At 33.2% G+C, this 21,665-nt stretch overlaps 2 long non-coding RNA genes across 7 annotated transcripts in view; one reads left to right on the top strand and one right to left on the bottom strand.

The window, feature by feature from the left end:
- The window catches only part of LOC125675197 (uncharacterized), a 229,268-nt gene extending 211,841 nt beyond the window's left edge, over window positions 1-17,427 (bottom strand). For 2 of the 6 annotated variants that reach the window (XR_008796967.1, XR_008796968.1), the window contains exons 1-4: window positions 15,469-15,798; window positions 10,252-10,464; window positions 5,543-5,613; window positions 2,879-3,741 (exon numbers count right to left, since the gene is read on the bottom strand). This is a non-coding gene — a long non-coding RNA (uncharacterized LOC125675197). Of the gene's footprint in view, window positions 1-1,816; window positions 3,742-5,542; window positions 5,614-10,251; window positions 10,465-15,468; window positions 15,799-17,372 lie in introns of those variants that run through there. The other 4 variants (XR_008796969.1, XR_008796964.1, XR_008796965.1 and 1 more) reach the window with 4 other exon arrangements.
- Window positions 17,428-18,470: 1,043 nt separating this feature from the next.
- LOC130048141 (uncharacterized) lies at window positions 18,471-20,431 on the top strand. Its single transcript, XR_008796992.1, has 3 exons — window positions 18,471-19,218; window positions 19,437-19,557; window positions 19,814-20,431. It is a non-coding gene; the product is annotated as an uncharacterized LOC130048141 (long non-coding RNA).
- The last annotated feature ends 1,234 nt before the right edge of the window (window positions 20,432-21,665 follow it).

The raw sequence follows: 21,665 nt of genomic DNA, 5'->3' as shown, positions 1-21,665 counted from the left end.
ATGAATCACCAAATCAACGTAAACTCAAATAATTCAAGACATCTTTAAGCATTTGAAAATATCAATTCATTTGATGCGCGCAACAATTCAATTGAAGATCTCTTCAAATAATTAATAATATCTACTATTCTAATTTCTAGCGCGCATTGATTAAATTGTTTATATTGCTCTGATACTTAAAATATAGAAAATCCGTCTTTAACAAAATTGAATTTTCACCTGATACCTACGACACGATGTCACATGTGAACACACACCGGAAACTCACTACAGAGTGTATAAACTTGATATATTACATGAAAGTCACTACATTTAGTCTGGCGGTTGATTGAAGGAATTAAAAGGGAACTCAAGTGTTTCAACCACTTCTCAAAAAACAACTTTTTGGGGAATTTATATAAATATCAGAGAGCGAAAGCGAGAGAGAGAGAGAGAGAGAGAGAGAGAGAGAGGCTGTCTAGTGTTTTGTCAGTTGAACTAAAATATACTATTCTGTAACAGAAATTAATGTTAAAAAGATTTGAAAAAGGTTTTCAGTCTAAGAAGCTAAATTCAAGATAAGTTTAATTATTTGAAGATATTATCAATTCATTTGATGCTTGCAACAATTCAATGAAACATGTTCAGATAATTACTAAAATCTACAATTCTGAATTATTGCGCGCATTGATTGAATTCTTTATAGCATTGAATACTTTGATGAGTTGATTAGGCTATAGTTGAATTGTTGTTCTCTTCAAATGAATTACTGATATCAACAATTGAAATGATGCCCTCCACAATTTAATTAAAAAAAGCTTTAATTCAATTACTGCGCGCTTCAATTCAATTACTGTGTGTAATAATTTAATTATTGCTCTCTTCAATTGAATTGATATTTATTCAATTGATGCATGCAATACTTCTTCTAGATACAACAACTATCTAATTAGATCTGTCTTGAATTCATTATATTAATTGAAGTGTTTCCCTCTATATAAGAGTTGATGTGCTCATTAATTTCTTGTACAAAAATCGTTGTAAATAATTAAGATATTTTCAATTGAATTAAAGAGATTATTAAATCAATTATACGGAGCTCAAAATCACATGCCGCGCTGAAGTATTGCAGTCATCAGTTAAATAAATGCGCGCAGCAAACCCATTATTGCTCTCATACATTGAATTGATGGGCAGCGCGCATTATTTAATATATGGGCGCAATAATTGATGTGAACACCTAATCAATTGATGAGAACAATGATTGATTTGATGCGCACGTCAATTGATTATTACGGGTAATAATTGAACTGATCTTTTTATCTGAGTTTTTGTTAATTTGGCGCTCCTTATCAGTCACACTTGTAATATAACCAATGCTGCATTCAAAGGCGTCTGTATACTGGATGTCCTTATGTCGAAATACGACCCCAAAGGCCATTTAAAGGTGACCATAAAGGAAATATTCCTGGTTATATGACAGTGTACTACAGTGCTTTAAAGATCTTTTTTTTTTAAATATCTGAATACAGACACTGCTCAAGTCATAGGAAGAACTTGTACCAAGGACTTTTAAAAATACTGTATGTCCCTGTATCCATCATGAATCTGATCGTTCAGAGTTCAGGATTTTTCTTTCGTACTACTCTTTCAGCAATCTATCAAGAGATACTGAATTCATAAGACTCTATTAAATTGTCTTGATTTTTCATTAGTATTTGAGAAGACACTGAGTAAAAATACTCCTAATCCAATTTGTCACTTGCGAAGTCCAAACCTAATGAAAACTACACCAATTTTAAGACCTCTTTAAAGCAAAGTACAATCAACTGCAAAATATAGGTGTACATATTTATTTCATAAGCATACAAAGCTGATCAATTTAGCTCAAAAAACCTCATATGATGTAAATAAAGCTACTCTTTAGTCTTAAAACAGCAGACACTTAATGTTCATTCATATTTGAAATTTGAGTTAGCTATCAAACTTGAAATATCTATTGAATATAAATGAAAACAAGTTACAAGTAAGAGCGTGGTACTATCAATTACATTATAAGTACATTAGTGTTAAACTGCAATTAGTTTTAGTTAAATACTGTTATATTATCTTAGTTTATTCATTCAGTCTTTCAATCGCACATGAATATAAGGCCTTGGAATACCATTAAACTTTTTGTTCAATTCAAGATATAGATGGAGAATTATTTCATGTGTACTGCTGTTGATTATATATTTATCAGTTTTGAATGAACCAATGTATGGTGTACAATGAATGACAAATGCTGATAATACATCTTGTATATAAAACTAGTATCAAAACCATTTACAAGAAAGATTTAAGAAACATATATGCCCTCCATATTACAATATTGAAAATGATCATTTAGAATGTCTGTAGCAAAAGTTACAATGTATCTATTAGTCAGAGGCAACCATTATATGTGATCTCTAAAGGTACTGAGCAGATATTTTCAAATAACCAGTTATTTGAGTCCTGACCTTTGACCTTGAGAGTTTAAAACCAATGGGAGCCATCTATTCTTTAGGCGGCACCAGACTACCAAGTTTGATGTTTGTCAAACAAGGGTTCTCAAGATACTGAATGGACAAAATCTGATGTCCAGAGTAGTTTGACCATTGACCTTAAAATGAATACTAGATATCTACACTTATGATGTGTCAGTGTACCAAGTTTGATGTCTGTCAAGAAACGCAAACTCAAGATATTGTGTAGGCAATACCTATGTCCGTAGTAGTTTGACCATTGACCTTGTGACTTCAAAATCAAATGGAGTTATCTACTCCTTAGGTAGAACCAGTGTACCTGATTTGATATCTGTCAAGCAAAGAGTTCTCAATATATTGAGCAGACAATATCTTGTCATGTCCAGTTTGACCCTTGACCTTGTGACCTCAAAATCCATGGGGTATCTAATTCTTAAGGAAAATTAGTGAACCAATTTTGATGTCTGTCAAGCGAATGGTTCTCAAATATTGAACAGACGGTATCTTACTATGTCCAATTTTACCTTCAACCTTGGGATCTGGAAATCAGTAGGGGTCATCTACTCTCTAGGGGCAACCGCTGTACCAAGTTTAGTAACTGTCAGGTAAAGGGTTGGTTCTTTAAATATTCAGTGGACAATATTTTATTATGTACAGTTTGACCTTTGTCCTTGTGACTTCAAAATGAATATGAGACATTATGGGACATATACTTCTTAAAGGAAACCATCTACTTCTTAAAAGAAACCACCTACTTCTTAAAAGAAACCAGTATACCGAGTTTGATGTCTGTCAGGAAAGCGTTCTCAAGATATTGAACAGACAATATCTTACTGTGTCCAGTTTGACCCTTGACCCTGTGACCTGTAAATTAATATGGTTCATTCACTATCTAGGGGCAATCATTGTACCAAGTTTGGAAACAGTCAAGCAAAAGAATTCATTAGATATTGAGCAGACAAGATTTGCTCTACAGACCGAATTAGTCATGTAAAACAATATATACGTCCCCTCTCTTTCAAATGGAGGGGGCATAAAAATTGGATTAACTCTTTGTAACACCTCTGCCAGGAAGTAATATTTTTAACAGCAAACTTTCCACGACACCATGTTAAACTGGACAGCGATTTCTCCTTCCAAATGGATTTTAGACAGTCAACCTGAGCCAGAGTTTTTCCTAGTTTGATGAAAGTCTCAAATTGTCTTTACAAAGCTGCCTTTTCTGCAGTGGTCCAAGTGTGGCACTGAACATTGGCTGTAATAAAGAATGGACAGTACATATCACTTGTAACAGTTGTACAACAGTTTCTTGAAAGATTGTCCAACTCATTTTCTCTATCATTTACCATAACTTAAAGTAAATGATTTCAAATCAATAATATATTTTTTAAATGTTCTATCCTAAACCTTTATTAAACTACCAATAGATATTTAATATAAAATAAGAATATTGATAAAACTGATGTATGCTCCCCAAAATACATCTCACCTGAATGAACTATTTCAAATAACAAATGATTCACACAATGCTCAATAAATGTTGATATATTGTTGGAATGAAGGTTTCTTTATCATATATAAGGTATATGTTGAGTGATGTTGACCTTTACAAAATGACCTTGAGTGACCTTTGTCTGAAAGCCATTTGCCTATTACCTATCTGCACGATTTATGATCCATACTTGTTTAAAAACTAATGAAATAAGGCACTTTTCCTTATATATAAGGTGTATATTCTGAGTGAGCTTGACCTTCCCAAAATGACATTGGTCCAAAAGTCTGGTCATGAGTAAACTTTGAGTAGAGTAACAGAAAAATATATGACTGTCCAAAATCCCAGCATTTAATTGATGCAGCCTAAAGAACATTTGACTTTTGAGTCATGTGACCATGACCCTCTACAAATAACCTGGACATAAGGTTTATTACATACTTCTTGGCTATAAGCAGCCTCTGTGTCAAGTATGACTTCTCCATGCACCTCTAACTTAGAATATTAACATTTCTAAGACTTCATAATCTGAAACTCCTAAACTGTGCCCCTAAACTTGTCTGAATGACTTGTGTTCAGGGTCATGACATTTCTTGGATCATATTTTAATTAATCTTGTATAATTTTCTAAAGTTATTTCATAAAAAAATTACATTATAGAGAAGAATTTTGCATTGCACACCCAGAAACCTTGACCTAGCTTGTCCAAATGATTATCATCTGATGTTGGTTGTTGCACATTATTTGAACACAAGCAACCTCTGCACCTAGTATATTATTCTCCTGTTTATCTCATCTTGCAATTTATGGCAAGGACAAACAAGATGTGTTTGTGAAACACAAATGCCCCCGATAATGGCCAATTCTGAAGATGGCCAAGGTCAAAAGGACAAATATCTTGGTACCAGTAGAAAGATCTTGTCACAAGAAATGCTCATGTACAATATGAAAGCTCTAATATTTACCATTTAGAAGTTATGACCAATGTCAATTTTTTCTCAAAAAGTAGGTCAAATGTCAAGGTCAAAAGGTTTAGTACCCACGGAAAGGTCTTGTCATAAGGAATACTCATGTGAAATATCAAAGCTCTAGCTCTTACTGTTCAAAGGTTATTAGCAAGGTTAAAGTTTCAGACAGAATGACAGACAGGACAAAAACAATATCCCCCCCGATCTTTGATCTAGGGGGCATAAAAACATCTGTAATCTTGTCCAATGACCCTCTGCTAAGGTCAGGACATACCCTTAAGTTAAAGCAAACAAGGCTCAAAATTTTTCTAATTTCAAAGAAACAACAAAATGATCTAAATTAAGTAAACTTTGTCCAATCATTATGAAAACCCTAGGTGCAGATTTTTATATGTCTTTATGATTTGAGAGAGTGTACACATTTTAAGAAAATTCCATTAGCTAGTCTCCTAAAATGAGTACAGCCAAAATTATGCCTACAGACAAATCGACAGACAGACAGACCAACAGACAGACATGGCGATTCTAATATACCCTCCTAAACTTCATTTGCTTGGGAATAACAAAATATAATACAAATTATGACATACAAATACCTCGCTTTTTTCTTCCCGACTTCCTAGATGAGCTAGGGTGCCTCAGTATCTGCATTCCCTCTGAATATAGTCTACAACATTGAAGAGATAAAGCTTTAAAATTTTTGTACTGCTGTAAGTTACTATTAACAAAATGTAAATGAACTTTAAATATGTAATATACATATCGCATTTTCCAAACACATAAACAAGTTACTGCCACCCTGTGTATGTGGGGACTCAGGCAAGTGTTGATGTCTCTATTTGAGTGAAATCCAATAACAAGAATATTAGTAATTACTTCCCCAAACTGCATCTAACCAATGGAGTTGAACTACTTCATGTAACAAATGACTTGCACAATGATATATAACTTTTGAAATAAAGGTTGACTTTTTTATATAAGGTACATGTTGAGTGACCTTGATCTTTCCAAAATGATTTTTAGTGACCTAATCATTTGAAAATTATTAAGTTGCCTATTTAACTTATCTGTGTAATATATGGTCAATACCTGTTCAAAAACTTTTTCCTTGTTAAATATAACCTTATTTTATTACCTAACATTTTGTCTTCACGCCGCACAACACAGTACACGTTAACATTATTTCACATTAGGAAATACTGGTCCAATCATTTTAAATATTGAATGTTTTTAAATCTTGTTTTTTTTAAATGCATTCATTATTTCTAAGTTACATTTCAATTTCTGAGGTGCAGGGTGGTGAGTAGGAATGTTATTTTTGAAATCATCACAATTAAATCATATCAAGATTGTGAAATTAAATTCAACATGCTTTAAACCAAATTTCAATGTGTTGATTGAGAGACAAAAGATTTTTGAAATCCAAATATAAACTTTGAATATTTTAGAAAGAGATAACAATGTTAAAAAGTTCTTGGATATCAACATGGTTGGTTACTACAGGCTTCTCAAAAGAATTGATCACTTTGTATTGACATTGAAACTCACTTAACAGTTTAAGTGTGTGAAAAATCTGTATTGACAATGAAACTCATTACATGTGTGTGATAAATCTGTATTAACATTGAAACTCAATATATGTGTGTGATAAATCTGTATTGACATTGAAACTCAATATATGTGTGTGATAAATCTGTACTGGCATTGAAACTCACTACATGTGTATTGATCTGTACTGACATTGAAACTCACTACATCTGTGTGATGTGTACTGGCATTTAAACTCACTACACGCATGTGATAAATGCGTTACCTGGCACTGAAACTCATTACATGTGTGCAAATGTGTACTGGCACTGAAACTCACTGCATGTGTGTGATAAATATATATTGACATAAAACTCACTGCATGTATCAGATGTGTTCTAACATTGAAACTTGCTACATGTGTGATAAATGCATATATATATTGGCATGATATCACGTGTGCATTGCATGTGTGTGATAAATGGAATCCTTCATTCGTATGAATGGGAGATAGGGAAATTCCACCGAGGGGACAAGATTTGCAGTCTAGGACGAGGCTTTGCTGAGTCTTAAGCAGCGAATCTTGTTCCAGAGGTGGAATTTCCCTATCCCACATGAGCAAATAATAAAGTGTTATTTTTCTCACATTTTATCAGTTCAGTACTTTAATTCAAGAGCTTTGAGAAAATTCAAAATTATTGAAATCCTTCTTTGAATATATGCAAAAATTAATTACACAGTATGAAGATCTCAGTATACCTGAAAATGGTTTACAATATAAGTGTAAAGTACAAAACCCAAGGTTGTCCATAAAAAAGCTATACATAATATATATCAAATTGAAATTTGAAGAAAACAATACAAACTATTTTTCTTTATCGTGTAATGTAAATCAGAAAATATACGACATACATATGTACATCACAAGCAAAGATATGTCTTAGCAGTGTAAGACAGAACAATCTTGTATGGCTGTCTCACATGGGTTGAGTTGGTCTCAAACTAGTGATTATGTGAGAAAGATGTATATTGCCTTATACTGGCATGAGACTCACTATTAATATATAATCAATTGAAATAGAGTCTGTATATTGATGAAGCAAACTAAAGGCCAATTTCATTTGTCCAAAACTGGTGTACACTGCATTGCATACGTTATAAAACTGGTGTAAAACAACGCATTGAAAAATAAAATAAACTGTCGAAAACAAAAATATGGCAGAACATGTTATTTTCATTCTTGCCACTTTTATAATATATTCAAATCATCCAAATCCTTGACATAATTCACAAAGATCCCATAAAAGCATGAACATGATACATGCATGCAAACTATATAAACGGTGAAGCTGTTATGCATGAATTCTCATATTTTCAGTTGATGTTAATTTGTTAATCACCTCATATACCCTGACAAACTAGACAGTGATTCCTTATATTTATGTTCCCAGAACTTAGGGTATACTCTGTTCTCAATAACTATACAAGAGATCCTTTATATGCAATCTTTTTAAGATGATTGTACGTACATGTATATCATTTGGATGTGCAGAAAGATAGTATTTTAGTCTGAATGTGCATGCATTGGATTTTGGTACACTAACTTGGGAATCAGTCTAAATTTTTTGTTGTTCTTTGAGATTGTTTAATATTCATATTGTAGGCATTTATTAATTAAGACTTGTAATTTTTAAGATTTTTATTTTTAAGATATTTTTAAGATATTTATTAACTGATCTGCATGTTCAAAATGACCAATCTGCACATCGCATGCATGCAAAATTTCATTTTGATTGGATTTAATACTAAAATGTCTGTAACTTTCTTATGAATAAAGTGAATGAGTTGATATCACAGCATAGTAGATAGTATGTGTATCTATAGATTGGTGTAATACAAAAATGCCAACACTCAGTATATGCATATCCTGTCTTTTGAAGGTTCTATATTTTTTCTATATTTCAAGGACCATAATGTTTATGTTTTTCATTAAATTCTTCTGAAGTTGAGGATTTTAGTATGTCTTGGCACTTACAAATTGGTATGGTTAAAATTACTAGCCAGCATGTGCATGCACAATTGTGCTAAATTTTGATTAGACAATTTCAAAATATCCACAGCTTTCTTATATATGATGCAAACATGAAATTCAAACTAATTATGCTAATCATATGTACATGATACAAATACCTGTTGGATGACATCAACAGAATTACAGATTGACATATGCACATAACGTGCATTGCTTTCTTTCATTTTTTGGTACTGAAATGACCACAACTTTCTTATTAAAGGGTAATTAAATTAAAATTATTTTTGGCTGTTGATTTACAATATGAATACCTACACATGCACATGTCAAGCATTTCATTCTGATTAGTTGCATACGTAATATTTAGATAACTGGTAAATCTCTTATGAATGAGAAAAATGGAATTATATTGACATATTCCAGGTACATACTACAAAAACTTAGAACGTAAGATTATGATTAGTTGTGCAGAAGCACAATGACATAATTTCTTAAATGGGGGGATGTTTGCTTAAACTACTCTCACACATCCTAACTGAAGAGCAACTTGAACTGGCCAATGCAAGTCTGTCTTCCATTCTGAGTGATTGATGAAAAGTTCCTGTGGTTTTAAAAACGATAGAAAATGCATTGTTCCTTCAAATATATTGTTGGTGCGAACAGATATTCTAAGTATTTTTACAAACTATGATCTTTCTCTGATCGATTGAGAGGGTAGTAAAATCTTATGTCAGTAAAATAAAGGAGACATAATAGAAATTTGAAGGAGTGATTATTGGGATACCAGATCCCCCCCCCCCCCCCCCCCCCCCCCCCCCCGTGTAAATATAGAAGAGAGAGGGTTAATTTGTGATGAGCCACTGTGATGAAATCTCCAAATGTTTTAGATATACATATACAACAATATAAGATAAACAACTTTGTATTCAATATTTGTATTCACCTGAGGATGGATGTTAAAATCCAGAAAGCACTAGCGATTTGAATATATTTTGGAACTGCATATTTTCCTGCTTTTTTATTTAATTAGTTTGACTGTGTGATATCAACTCTTTCTATTTGGATTATGTATATATATATATAAATTGATGATCAGATGGAGTTCAATCACATAACATTTATTTCTCTACAGGCTGTTTCGTAAGGGGATGGTTTCCCCTCACTCGTCGGGAGAAAAATGACATCTAACGAAAAACATCCGCATGGCTGAGAATATGTTACACAGAAACATACTGGATAGTTGCTAAGCATGATTACACACAGGATTGAGTAAATAGAAATATATATATAGATAGACAGATAGAGAGAGAGAGAGAGAGAGAGAGAGAGAGAGAGAGAGAGAGAGAGAGAGAGAGAATTAAATACACACTAAGTCTTAAGGTTCAAGCCACATAATGCTGTAAATTGTAGGTGGAGGACCTCTGGATAGTGAGTACATGCTGCATAGATGTTCCCTATGAACCCCACCAATGATACATTGCCTGATAATTCATTTAAAAATGTTTAAGGAAAGAAATTCCAATCTTGTTTTTGATATTGCACTTTCTTCTCATTTATTTTGATAAAAGGGGTGCTTAGTTTATTAAATTCCTGAAAAAAAGCAATCGATTGAAAAATGCTGGTTAAATTTCGAATTGAAGCCTAGTAGGAAAAGAATACAGTACCTAAAATTTCTTGTGGTTAAAAAGTTAATTTCGATATCATGGCGACATGGATGATTATTTATATGAATAATTTGTCACATACTTGACTCCAAGGAGGTTAGGTTCTTCATAATGATATCCCAGCTAGTTCCTCTCTTCTTTCTATGTCTCTACTGGCATTTTGAGACACATAGTTTTTGGGTGGTTTTCCACTCCTATTACAAGCTTCCTTAAACAGCACCTGGGTAGCCACTTTCAGAATCATTTACATGGTTCCCTGCATGTTTCATCTGTATCTCATAATCTGTTGCGTCAACTATGAAAAAGAAACTTGACATTAAAATCAAATGCAAAGAATCTAATGAAACATTAGCTTGCATATACACATGTATTTATTTTATTTTTCAATCTAACATTGCATGGTGACACATATGATTAACATATATAACATGAAAATATTTCCTAAACATGGATTATTAAAGTACAAATACATGTATGCATATTTAAGAAATAAGTTTAATTTTTTAAAGTATTTAAGGGCATGAACTGCTGGGTACCTGTAAAGTGCGAAACGAAACGAAACGAAATCCGCCGAAACGAAACGAAATCTACCGAAACGAAACAGATTGTATAACCGATCTCTTTTAATTATAATAATTAAAAATGGTATCTTAGGCCCCTGTGAAAGTTACCACATATCAATAAAATTCGCCTCCCCTTTGATGTAGGCCTTCGGCTTGACTGATACAAAGTTTTAAAAGTTGGAAGGGGGTGAGTCAGCACAAAGTACATATCCGAAGTTGATTAAATACCATGTGTAATTAGTTTCGGATCCATAAATTTCAGAACGAAGGGTTACAATCTCAGAGGTCTGGGGAAACACACGAAACAAGGGGTGGGGTCGCCGGCGTTGGATCCGCTTTTGGGCATAGATACATTGTTCGAAGAAACTATTTGAAAGCAGAAAGAGCTCTTAACCTCTTATTTTATCTCTAACTGCTGAGGTGCGAGTACTTTCAATAATGGAAAAAAAATTGAATAGTATACCATATTATATGAATGCAATTCAGTAAGATATATATATACATGCATTATTAAAAATTATTATTGATATGTAGTGGGTCTAAAGATAACTCTATACATTTGGGGTGTTGCTAAGACGGGGAATTGAAAACGGGACGGAAAACGGAATTTTTTTAATGCAATAATATCAGGAGGAGGTCAGCATTTTGTAAAATCAAAAGGCTTATGAACATGGGAAGCAGAAATTACAAAGAGAACGGGAGGACATACTCAGAATCCACCGTTTGATAATACTACATACAAATACACAATATCCACATGTATACATATATTTATCTTCAGAGCAAAAAATACTGAAACATGTATTTATGCCCAAAGGCGGATCCAACGCCGGTGACCCCACTCCTCGTTTAGTGTGTTTCCCCAAACCTCTGACCTGTGAGACTGTAACCCTCCGTTCTGAAATTTATGGATCCGAAACTAATTGCACAAGTTATTTATGTACTTTGTGCTTACTCATCCCCCACCCCACCCTTCCAACTTTTAAAACTTTGTATCAGTTAAGCATCAAAGGGGAGGCGAATTTTATTGATATGTGGTAACTTTCACAGGGGCCTAAGATGCCATTTTTAATTATTATAATTAAAAGAGTTCGGTTATACAATTTGTTTCATTTCGCTTAGGTAGGTTTCGTTTCGTTTCGGTGGGTTTCGTTTCCTTTCGACATATTTCGTTTCGGTGGATTTCGTTTCGTTTCGGTATATTTCGTTTCGTTTCGCACTTTACAGGTACCCTGAACTGCTGCGCTTTACGCCAGCATACTTCATGAAGAGTGTTGGTGCTTCATGAAAAGTATGGTGCATGTTTATGCCCTCTGACATGTAAATAAACATCATGATCTGAATTTTTAACATATTATGAACACTCAACTTAATATATTTAGTGGTACCAGACTACTATACATAAATGTAAGCTTAAATATTCTTGTATGTGTTGCTCTATTTCTACTGAATAGAAGTAGAATAGTATTCTTACTAGGCCTACTATATAATTGATACCAATAGAATTCGAATGCTGGACAACTCGCCCCCAAGACAACTCGCCTACTCTTAGGACAACTCGCCCTCTCTCAGGACAAGTCGCCCCCTTCTCTTGAGACACTCGCCCCCCAGGGTTTGACATTAACTTTTTGGGGCACTAGACCAATCGGGCTACTTAAAATGATTTTTGCTAGACCTGACCTTACATCCACTAGCCCTGACCAACGTTCCAGAAAAAAATCTTATAAGATTCTCCATATCTAAATACATGTACTTAATTTAAATGAAAAACGTTAAGTTTGAACTAAAATGCATTTAATTGTCTCAAACAAATCTTTAATCTCGTCATTCAATTTGATGCTTTTACTTTCAACCCTATTTTCAGTTTCATTAAATTTTTACCGGCACGGAAATTCTTTAATCCATTTAGAATAAATTGACCTCAATATTTTTTTTTTAATTTTTATTTCATAAGCCCTAGCTGCTTTGTTTCTTCCCAACGTTTTCCTTTTTTTTTCTTTCTTGAGACATCTTTTGCTTTCATTGAGGACGAGATTTCATATTTGATTATATAGACATTCCCGCACATATGTTTAATAAACACTTTCTTATATTCAATTCAAATGAACTGTTTTGGTGTTTTTTTTAATGAAAGTGAATTCAATAATTCTATTTAACCAAAACATAACTTTACACACATTAACAATGTGTAGATGTCGTAGAACATCACTTACGACCGCGACTTATCAGAACTAAAGATAGAGATTATGTCATCATGCGGTTCAAAATTGCTCGCAAACTCTTTACAGTTATTTTTTTTTTATGAATAAAATATCTTATGATTTAAAGTAAAGTTTCTTAAATTTGTTCATATTTTTAACACGACCAGTCGGACTAGTAAATAAACATGTTACCCGACCAGACCTATCATTTAGTAGTCTCGGTCGGTCGGGCGTGCCTTAGTGTCAAACCCTGCCCCCAATATTATATATAAATATATTATCACATTTTATTTTTATTTTGTGTGTGTTATTTACACTTTTAACATTTATCAATGATGAAGCATGTAAAACTCTAGTAAACTCGCTAGTTACATCCAGATTAGATTACGGAAATGCATTGCTTTATGGTGTTCATTCTAAACACACCAGCAAACTTCAGAGGGCACAAAACACAGCTGCAAGATTAATAACACGCTCAAAAAAATCCGACCATATTACTCCTGTTCTAATAGATCTTCACTGGTTCCCAGTTGATTACAGAATTCATATTAAGATATTTCTTCATACTTTCAAATCTCCCAAAAACCTATCTCCAGTTTACATAAAGGATATCCTTACAGTTTACAATCCCACACGATCACTAAGATCCGAATCTCTGCATCTTCTCCAGGTACCTCGGACACGTACGAAAACATATGGGGATCGACGTTTGGACAAAGCTGCATCGAGTCTCTGGAATTATCTGCCTTTTAAACTCAGACAATGTACTTCATTGTCTAATTTTAAAGTGGACCTCAAAACGCATCTCTTTAAATTAGCTTTTAATTTGTGATTATTTTTATATATTTAGTGCTCTTACATACAGCTCTTACAGTGCTGTTAACAAAAAACAAACAACCCCCCCCCAAAAAAAAACCCTGCTGTTTGTTATCATGCCTATGTCCTTGTTATGTATTTAATTATTCCTAAGGGTTGTTTTAAATTGTTTCATATGTTATTAGGGTAATCATATCATATCGCTATATATTAATAATAATATGTATGCATTTTAATTCTGACACTATGAATATTTTATTCACATGTATGTGCACATCGATTTTATATTATCTTTTCTTTCACATTTGTAAAGCGCTTTAGAGAACTAATGTTGATAGGGCGCTATATAAATCTTTTAATTACAATTACAATTATAAAGATACGTCTTTTTCTTTCATACTTTAACACGAATGGTAAATTCTAATAGAATTATACATATATTTAATTATTGCATTTCAGAAAAAGTTATATTTTTCATAAATCAATTGGCAAGGAAAATTATATTTACTGATCTTCAGGTAATTGATTAAATGTCTCTAATACTGAGAAAATGTTGAGGGTGTGGGTGTTTCTTTTATCGATAGAGTATACATAAGTGTAAAGGTGAAGCATGAATATTCTGATACATGTAATTATCTTTTAATGCATTTCTCAACTGATACCCGTTGAAAAATAAAATTCCCATTTTAGAAATTTTATAACGGCTTTGCTTTACTGATTCTTTTTACGCGGTGTGATTCTTTTTACGCGGTGATTTCAAAGTGTAAAGAACTCTGATGATGAGTAACTCATAACGTTTGAAGTAAATTTATAACAGCTTGGGGGAAATCAAACAATTAGATTTAACAACAGACGCAGATTATTGATAATTATACTACGTCAGCTGTAGACCAAGCTAATACTCTCCCTATACCAAACGCTAACTTGTTTCCGCTGAAATTATATATTTTACATGTACATAAAAGTGATGATGAATTTACTGACCCCAAACACTGGATTTCCACTAAAATCTTTCGTCTTGCATAAAAAGACACGAAGTTCGGTGTTAATGTGAACACGTCTTATTGTCTGTGATGTATATACTATCTATAAGAAATTCATTAATTTTTGGTAATACACCTCTTGGATTTAGACCAAAAATAATAATTGTAAACATGTATGATATGTAGGAGCGAATTATCTCAAGAGAGGGGGCGAGTTGTCCCGAAGAGGGGGCGAGTTGTTTTGAGGGCGGGTTGTCTTAGGGGCGAGTTATCCCGATGAGGGGGTGAGTTGTCTTGAGGGCGAGTTGTCTTGGGGCGAGTTGTCCTGATACCTAGAATTCATATACACACTATGGCAAAAATATTACAATGTAGGTTCATTGTTAATATTATTAAAATATCATACATACATGTATATCATACTATTTTACCACTACCCCTACAACAGACATGGGCAATACTCATTATACTGCACAGGTATTTTAATCAATAAATATATATAAATAAATAAAAGGGAAAAACTCTATCTCTATAAATAGATGATAAATACACTATCTATCTATCTATATGCATCCCCCCTCCCATTTTTCTATTTGTATCCATTTACTGATTAACAGCTGATTAAAAATTCAGATACCTGTTAATACTGGTAAACAGACAGACAGACAATGGTAATATATGTATATGCAGCACTGACTGATGTCTATAAACAATGATATCCTCATTTTATACTTACTAATACATAACTTTACACACAGCACTAAGAAAATAATCTGACCCCTTTTTTTTCTTCTTCAGTCGGTCTACGGCACGAGAAAAATAATCTCCAAGTGCTGACAAATTCAAAAACTTCTGAATTTTTAACAATACTATTTTACATTTGTAAATGGTGCAAAATACAGATAATATTTTGAAACATAGGCTACACAAAATTGATTTACATAACTTCATTTATTTGAGAGTGTGAAATAACAAGAGTGTGAAGATTAAAACACTGTTACGTAATCGTTAGAGATGTCTATGAAACTCACGATAACATGTACCCAGTTCGAATCTCGTAATGGATTTATTTTTTTTTTCTATTTTATTTTTAGAAATACATATAAATAGTATCTGATTTCTTACAATTGAATAAGTAAAAAAATAAACAAAGATAAAAAATGTCATTTCTGCAACTTTATATGAAATTTACAAAAAGCCATGGGGATCTTCCCCACTCGATTGAACAGTCTGTACATGTTCTGGTGCCGGTGTAGCGGTGATCGCTGTCGCTAGTGTTCAGGATCGCTCTAAAAATAGTGGTAGCCCTTGACCGAAACCCCTTTATTTTTTTAATTTAAGTTACACCGATTTGGCAACACTCTGAGAGAGAGAGAGAGAGAGAGAGAGAGAGAGAGAGAGAGAGAGAGAGAGAGAGAGAAATCCGGATCTGCTCTTGCCTTTTCATAAATTCAGTGAACTAGATTGGAGTTTCCATTTACTTAAAAAGTATATCTTCTTAACAGGACAAACATTGATAATTTAACATGAATTTGGTCTGGTATGAAAACACTGGATCTAGCTGCATGCACAAATGGGGATGGGGTTGGAGAGAAGAAAGGGGGGGGGACTTCATTTTGGGACAAATTACTTTATTTTTCATTCTATTCATATTGATGAGAGACACTTGAACCGCACATACTTTAAATGTCCTTGTCCCATTTGATTTCAACACCCTTTATTTGGAAATTTCTTTCAACGCCTATAAATCAACATATTATATAAAGTTGTTTATAGCCATGGCGTAAAGTCAACCATCAGATAAATTCACCCAAAATCTTTGCAACTGGTCGATGTTGGAATAAAATGAAATCTAAACAATTTCTTAAAATAAGGTAAACAATATTTTCCCCAAGAACTTGTTTAACCGCGCTTGACCACACCTTCCTTATTAAGGGGAAAGAGGCTGGAGCTATCCACCGGTTACCAGTTAATAATATCCAAAAATAGTGGTAATTAAGACCCAATTTTTTGGAGCTATGTACTTGTTTAATTTTCTTTGATATTGTCGCTATGAAACGGGGTTTATATCTTTGAAAATATTGAAAATAGTTTGCCAAGCTAAGATATAATATTCTAAAGAGGAAATTCCAGTTGTTCGTCAGTTTGTTATATATCAATGTTATACATTAAGATACGCATATTCATCAAAGAATGACAAATATACTGTGTATAATAATTCAATTCTCATTTAATATTTAGAGAATTGTTGCTTTTAACGATGTTCATATGTCTAAAAAAAAAAAACAACGTGTACACCGATATTGTATTGAAGAGGAAATTCTAACTATTCCTTGATTCTGTATTTGTAAAACATTTTGTCAAATCAATGATAAACCAAAATACTGAAGATAATCATGATGATATAAAACAAACACAAAAACATACAGAAAATGAAAACCATTGAACTATTTAAGCTTACACGCATCTAATTGTATCTTAGTCATGTCAAAGGTCAACTTACTTTTTCTCACCATTACTGCACAATAACGATACATCACATACCCCAATGTATTCAAACTAAACGGACGGGAACAAAAATATCAATTTTAAATCATTAATTGACTACTTATATTCAATTAAATAAACAAAAACACTTACATTTGCATTGTCATCCACTCGACCTTGTTTCCGTAGGAAGTTTTTTTTGCGCATGCGCAAATATGGCAAGGATGCAAAGTGTGTAAGCACCCCATTATGGCTCGGTGTTGTGTGTAACAAAAGTCGTGTGTAACCCGGAAATTCACACTATACAAACTTTTGTATTTTCTGGGTAAAACACGATGAAAAATTCCGATTTCAAGGGTCTGCAAACCTACGACACACTTTTGTGTCGTAGGTTCTGAAAATGTCGTAGGTTGCTCGTGTGTAACCTTATACGTGTCGTAAGTCCCGGCATAGTGCGCGAACACACACACACACACACACACACACACACACACACACACACACACACACACATATATATATATATATATATATATATATATATATATATATATATATACACACAAACACACAAACAAACCCAAACTTATCGATGTAATGGTAATCTTAATCTTGTTTTAAGCTCACCAATCTGTTACGTTTTACGTCATAGTTTCATTCGACTAATAAAAACTACAAATTGTCAATGCTGATCGGATTCACATGTACTTAGCACCTGTCAATCCTAGTGAAATTGAATATACACATGTCTTATTCCTGATGCTATATATAGGAGTTACTAGACTGATTACTGACTGTTCCTTATCTTCACGTTTTTCTCGTTTGAAATTTTGTAGGTTTGGTGTGTTCTTGGGTTTGTGTTTGCCCAACTCTTATACTTATATCCTTCTATATACGTGTATCCTTATATAATTTATGAGCTTGATCACCGTTCGCTTTCATTTTTATAAATCCACAATGTAAAGGCTAACGTCCTTAAAGAGAGAAAGAGATAATTTTAAGGTTTAGTAGCATTTTACAATTAAAATTAAGATACAAATCAAAGACAGCATGTGAAAAACGCGTAAGGGTGATCTACCTATACAAAACAGGATGTAAAAAAGGAAATTGGATACTTAAACAACAAAATTCACAGTTCTAAAGTACTCTTGATTGTGAAGTGTGGATAACTTCCCTGAATTAAGCACATGTAATAGACAGTTTGAGTAAACCGAATAGTAACTATATACAATGTATCTAGAATATCCACAACCACCCTTCCATGCCATACCCCGACATAGGGATCCACTGGGGAAATGAAAATATACATTCAATCTTATATCGGAAAAATTCAACAGTAGAAATTGGTGATTTACCTGTGAAGTGATGAATCTTTAAAATACTGGACCAGCAATGTTTGTATATGAGCCTAGTCTTTTCAAATAATGCTTTTTAAAACGAAATTTGAAAATATATCTTAATCTTTATTATGTTTGGTACTTTTGGATATATGTTGGAGACATGTACATCACACATTATGTACTATTATTCAGTGAAATGTATTTTTTTTTTAAAATAATCAACAACTCCAAAGCGCCTTAAGTTGTTTGTATACATATTGCGTTATTCTCTGATAAAACACAAACTTCAATTTTGTCGTTGGTTTCAATAAGCTAGAATGATTAAAATGTTTTCTCCCTTTGCTTTTGTGATTTGATATTGACATAACTCAAAGCACAACACATTTTTTCGTATATCTGTGTGTAGATATCGGTCAACACATGGTTGGAAACTGTACGGTGTCTGCAATTGTCAAAGAGTGCTTGTCAAATATCATTGGATACTGTATCACGCGTATCCAAATGCCCTACAAACAAAGAAGAATATGAATCTGAAGCAAAGAGGAAGAAATGCAGTCAATACAACAACGCCAGATGTCCACCACTTCTGTATCACTGTGTCTGGAATGCCCATACGACATATTTGGTCGAGGTGTGTGCAGCATCACGGTATATTATAGGTAAGTCTCCCTTGGTCATTTTTGTAATCAAAATAAACATTTCCGTACATACATGCACGTGTCTTCATGCCTGAATAATTACTATATCATGTCAATGTTATGTAGACTATATACATAAAATGTGAAATCATTCAGTGGCACATCCAAATGGCTGAATGAAAAGAGAATTTTTTTATTATTATTATTATTATTATTAAAATTATGTTTTACTATTACAGGTAGAATATGTGCGTCATTCAGTCATAGGATATCTCGTCGTTCGTGGGAACTATATAGGAAAATGTTCCTACCTTACCCCTCCGTGTCCGATGTTTTATAAGTCTACAGAGTCTTACAAATGTAAGGTTTTGAAAGAAACCACAATAAGAAGTTTTACTTTTAAAAGTTTATACATGTAAAAAAAACATTATTACTGTATCTAAATGGGAAAAAATATCGCACTGCCATTTTTTCCATTAAAAATTATAACTTTCTTAATACTGGAGTATATAATCAGATGCCAGAGTCAATTTACAAGTAAGTAGATGTCGTGTTTGTATCATGATCATTGTGGATTCCCTATAAATGCATCATTGGAATTGTTTAATTCTTGTAGACTCTGGATGTTATACATTGGGCGAGAATTCAAAACCTATAACAGATAGGGAAGTTTACATGGAGAGAGAGAGACAGAGAGAAAGAAAGAGACAGAAACACACAGAAAAAGTATACTTTGTTTCTAATTCTAAATTTCGCATGCACTCCTTCCCTTATAAAAAACAAATAATATCTGCTCTCGTGTTGCGATATACCATGCAATGTCAATTTCTCAAACGTATATATGACCTGTTTTCCTTGATGCACATGATCATATTCATATAGCCATGAACTGCTTTAAGATGTCATACGAAGCATTAAGGTAAGGTTTGCAATAAAAGGGAGATAACTATCGATGTGCCACAGTGCACTTCCCACTTTATGACGTCATAATGAAAAATGCGTCACGGCATAGTTGTATTGCGGGAAAATGTGATATTTACTTGTTATCTACTGTCAAGTGTCAAGCGGCGTATTTGCAAATATCCACAACAAAATAATAAAAATGTTTCTCAAATGATCATTTATAAATATTTTTTGATATTATAAAAGTCAACAATTTTCTATATATAGTATTCGCTATGGTAATTTCCAATTTATGTTGTGGTCTTGAAATAGCCCCTACTGGGCATCGTCATTTGAAGAAAGTCAGTTGTTTGTAAACAACGGCATGACTCAGTACCGGTTTTTGATATTTTGTGTGAAACCATACGATGATCACGTGTAATCTCTGCGAATCTTGTTAGGGAAAGTATGATTTATTTTTATGCTGTTATAATCGATCATTGTGAATAGTATCCTCAAATTTGACAAGGTTCAACATTAACAAAGGTAGGAATTATTATGACATTCCCAAGCATTTAAAAAAAACCTGACCTTGCTTTACCTCTCTAATTACATGCACTTTATATGTTAATGCTATGACCTTCACTTGCGCTGATCGAGCAATTTATCGCATGAACTTTGAAATGTAGAAAACGCGACTGATGAAAGGTGAAGATAACGAACAGTGATCAATCTCATAACTCCTACAAGCAATATAAAATAGATAGTTGGGCAAACACGGACCCCTGGACACACCAGTGGTTGAATCAGATGCCTAGGAGGAGTAAGCATCCCATGTCGACCGGTCACACCCGCCGTGAGCCCTGTATCCTCACCAGGTAAACGGAGTTATCCGCAGTCAAAATCAGTGTGCCAAGAACGGCTCAACAATCGGTATGAAACACGTCAAACGGCATTTAACCCAATGGTAGGTTGTATTGACGAACTAGATCGTTATAACGACTATAGAATTTGCGAAATGCTGACTTCAATCGAGACTGTTGAAACCCCTGTACCATCAAGTTGTTACTCAGTAGCTTACATCGATTTAAAAACTGACTATACGCAGAACAAGCACTTGCATATCGAATCAGTTGAGATATATAAACACCATATGCAGGTGATAATGGAATATTGCTACATAAGTATGTAAACAAACACCATTCTATGGAAGAAGAAGAGGGGATTTATTTCAAAGATGTAGTATGCAAGACAGGTTTGGGCTAATGAAACAGGGAATTTATAACGAAGCGGAATTGTGGACAACTCGCCGGGAAATTGAAGATATAAATATTACATTGTATTGAATTTAGAAGGAAAAACAAACAAACAAACAAACAAAACATCCAACATCATATCTTAATTTCTAATAAATGTGATATTACAAAACTTGACAAATAAATATAAATACCACTTATCATTTTTTATACTGGAATTGTATTTTGTTCATGGAAATGCTCAATGCACCCTTCACAAATTTTACAATTATAAAACAAATTGACAAATCGCATAAATGAAATAATTCTTTTTAATATGTTACCATGGAA

The sequence above is a fragment of the Ostrea edulis genome, chromosome 7 (assembly GCF_947568905.1).
Source record: "Ostrea edulis chromosome 7, xbOstEdul1.1, whole genome shotgun sequence".
Taxonomy (NCBI): domain Eukaryota; kingdom Metazoa; phylum Mollusca; class Bivalvia; order Ostreida; family Ostreidae; genus Ostrea; species Ostrea edulis.
This window is presented reverse-complemented; position numbering and strand designations above follow the sequence as displayed.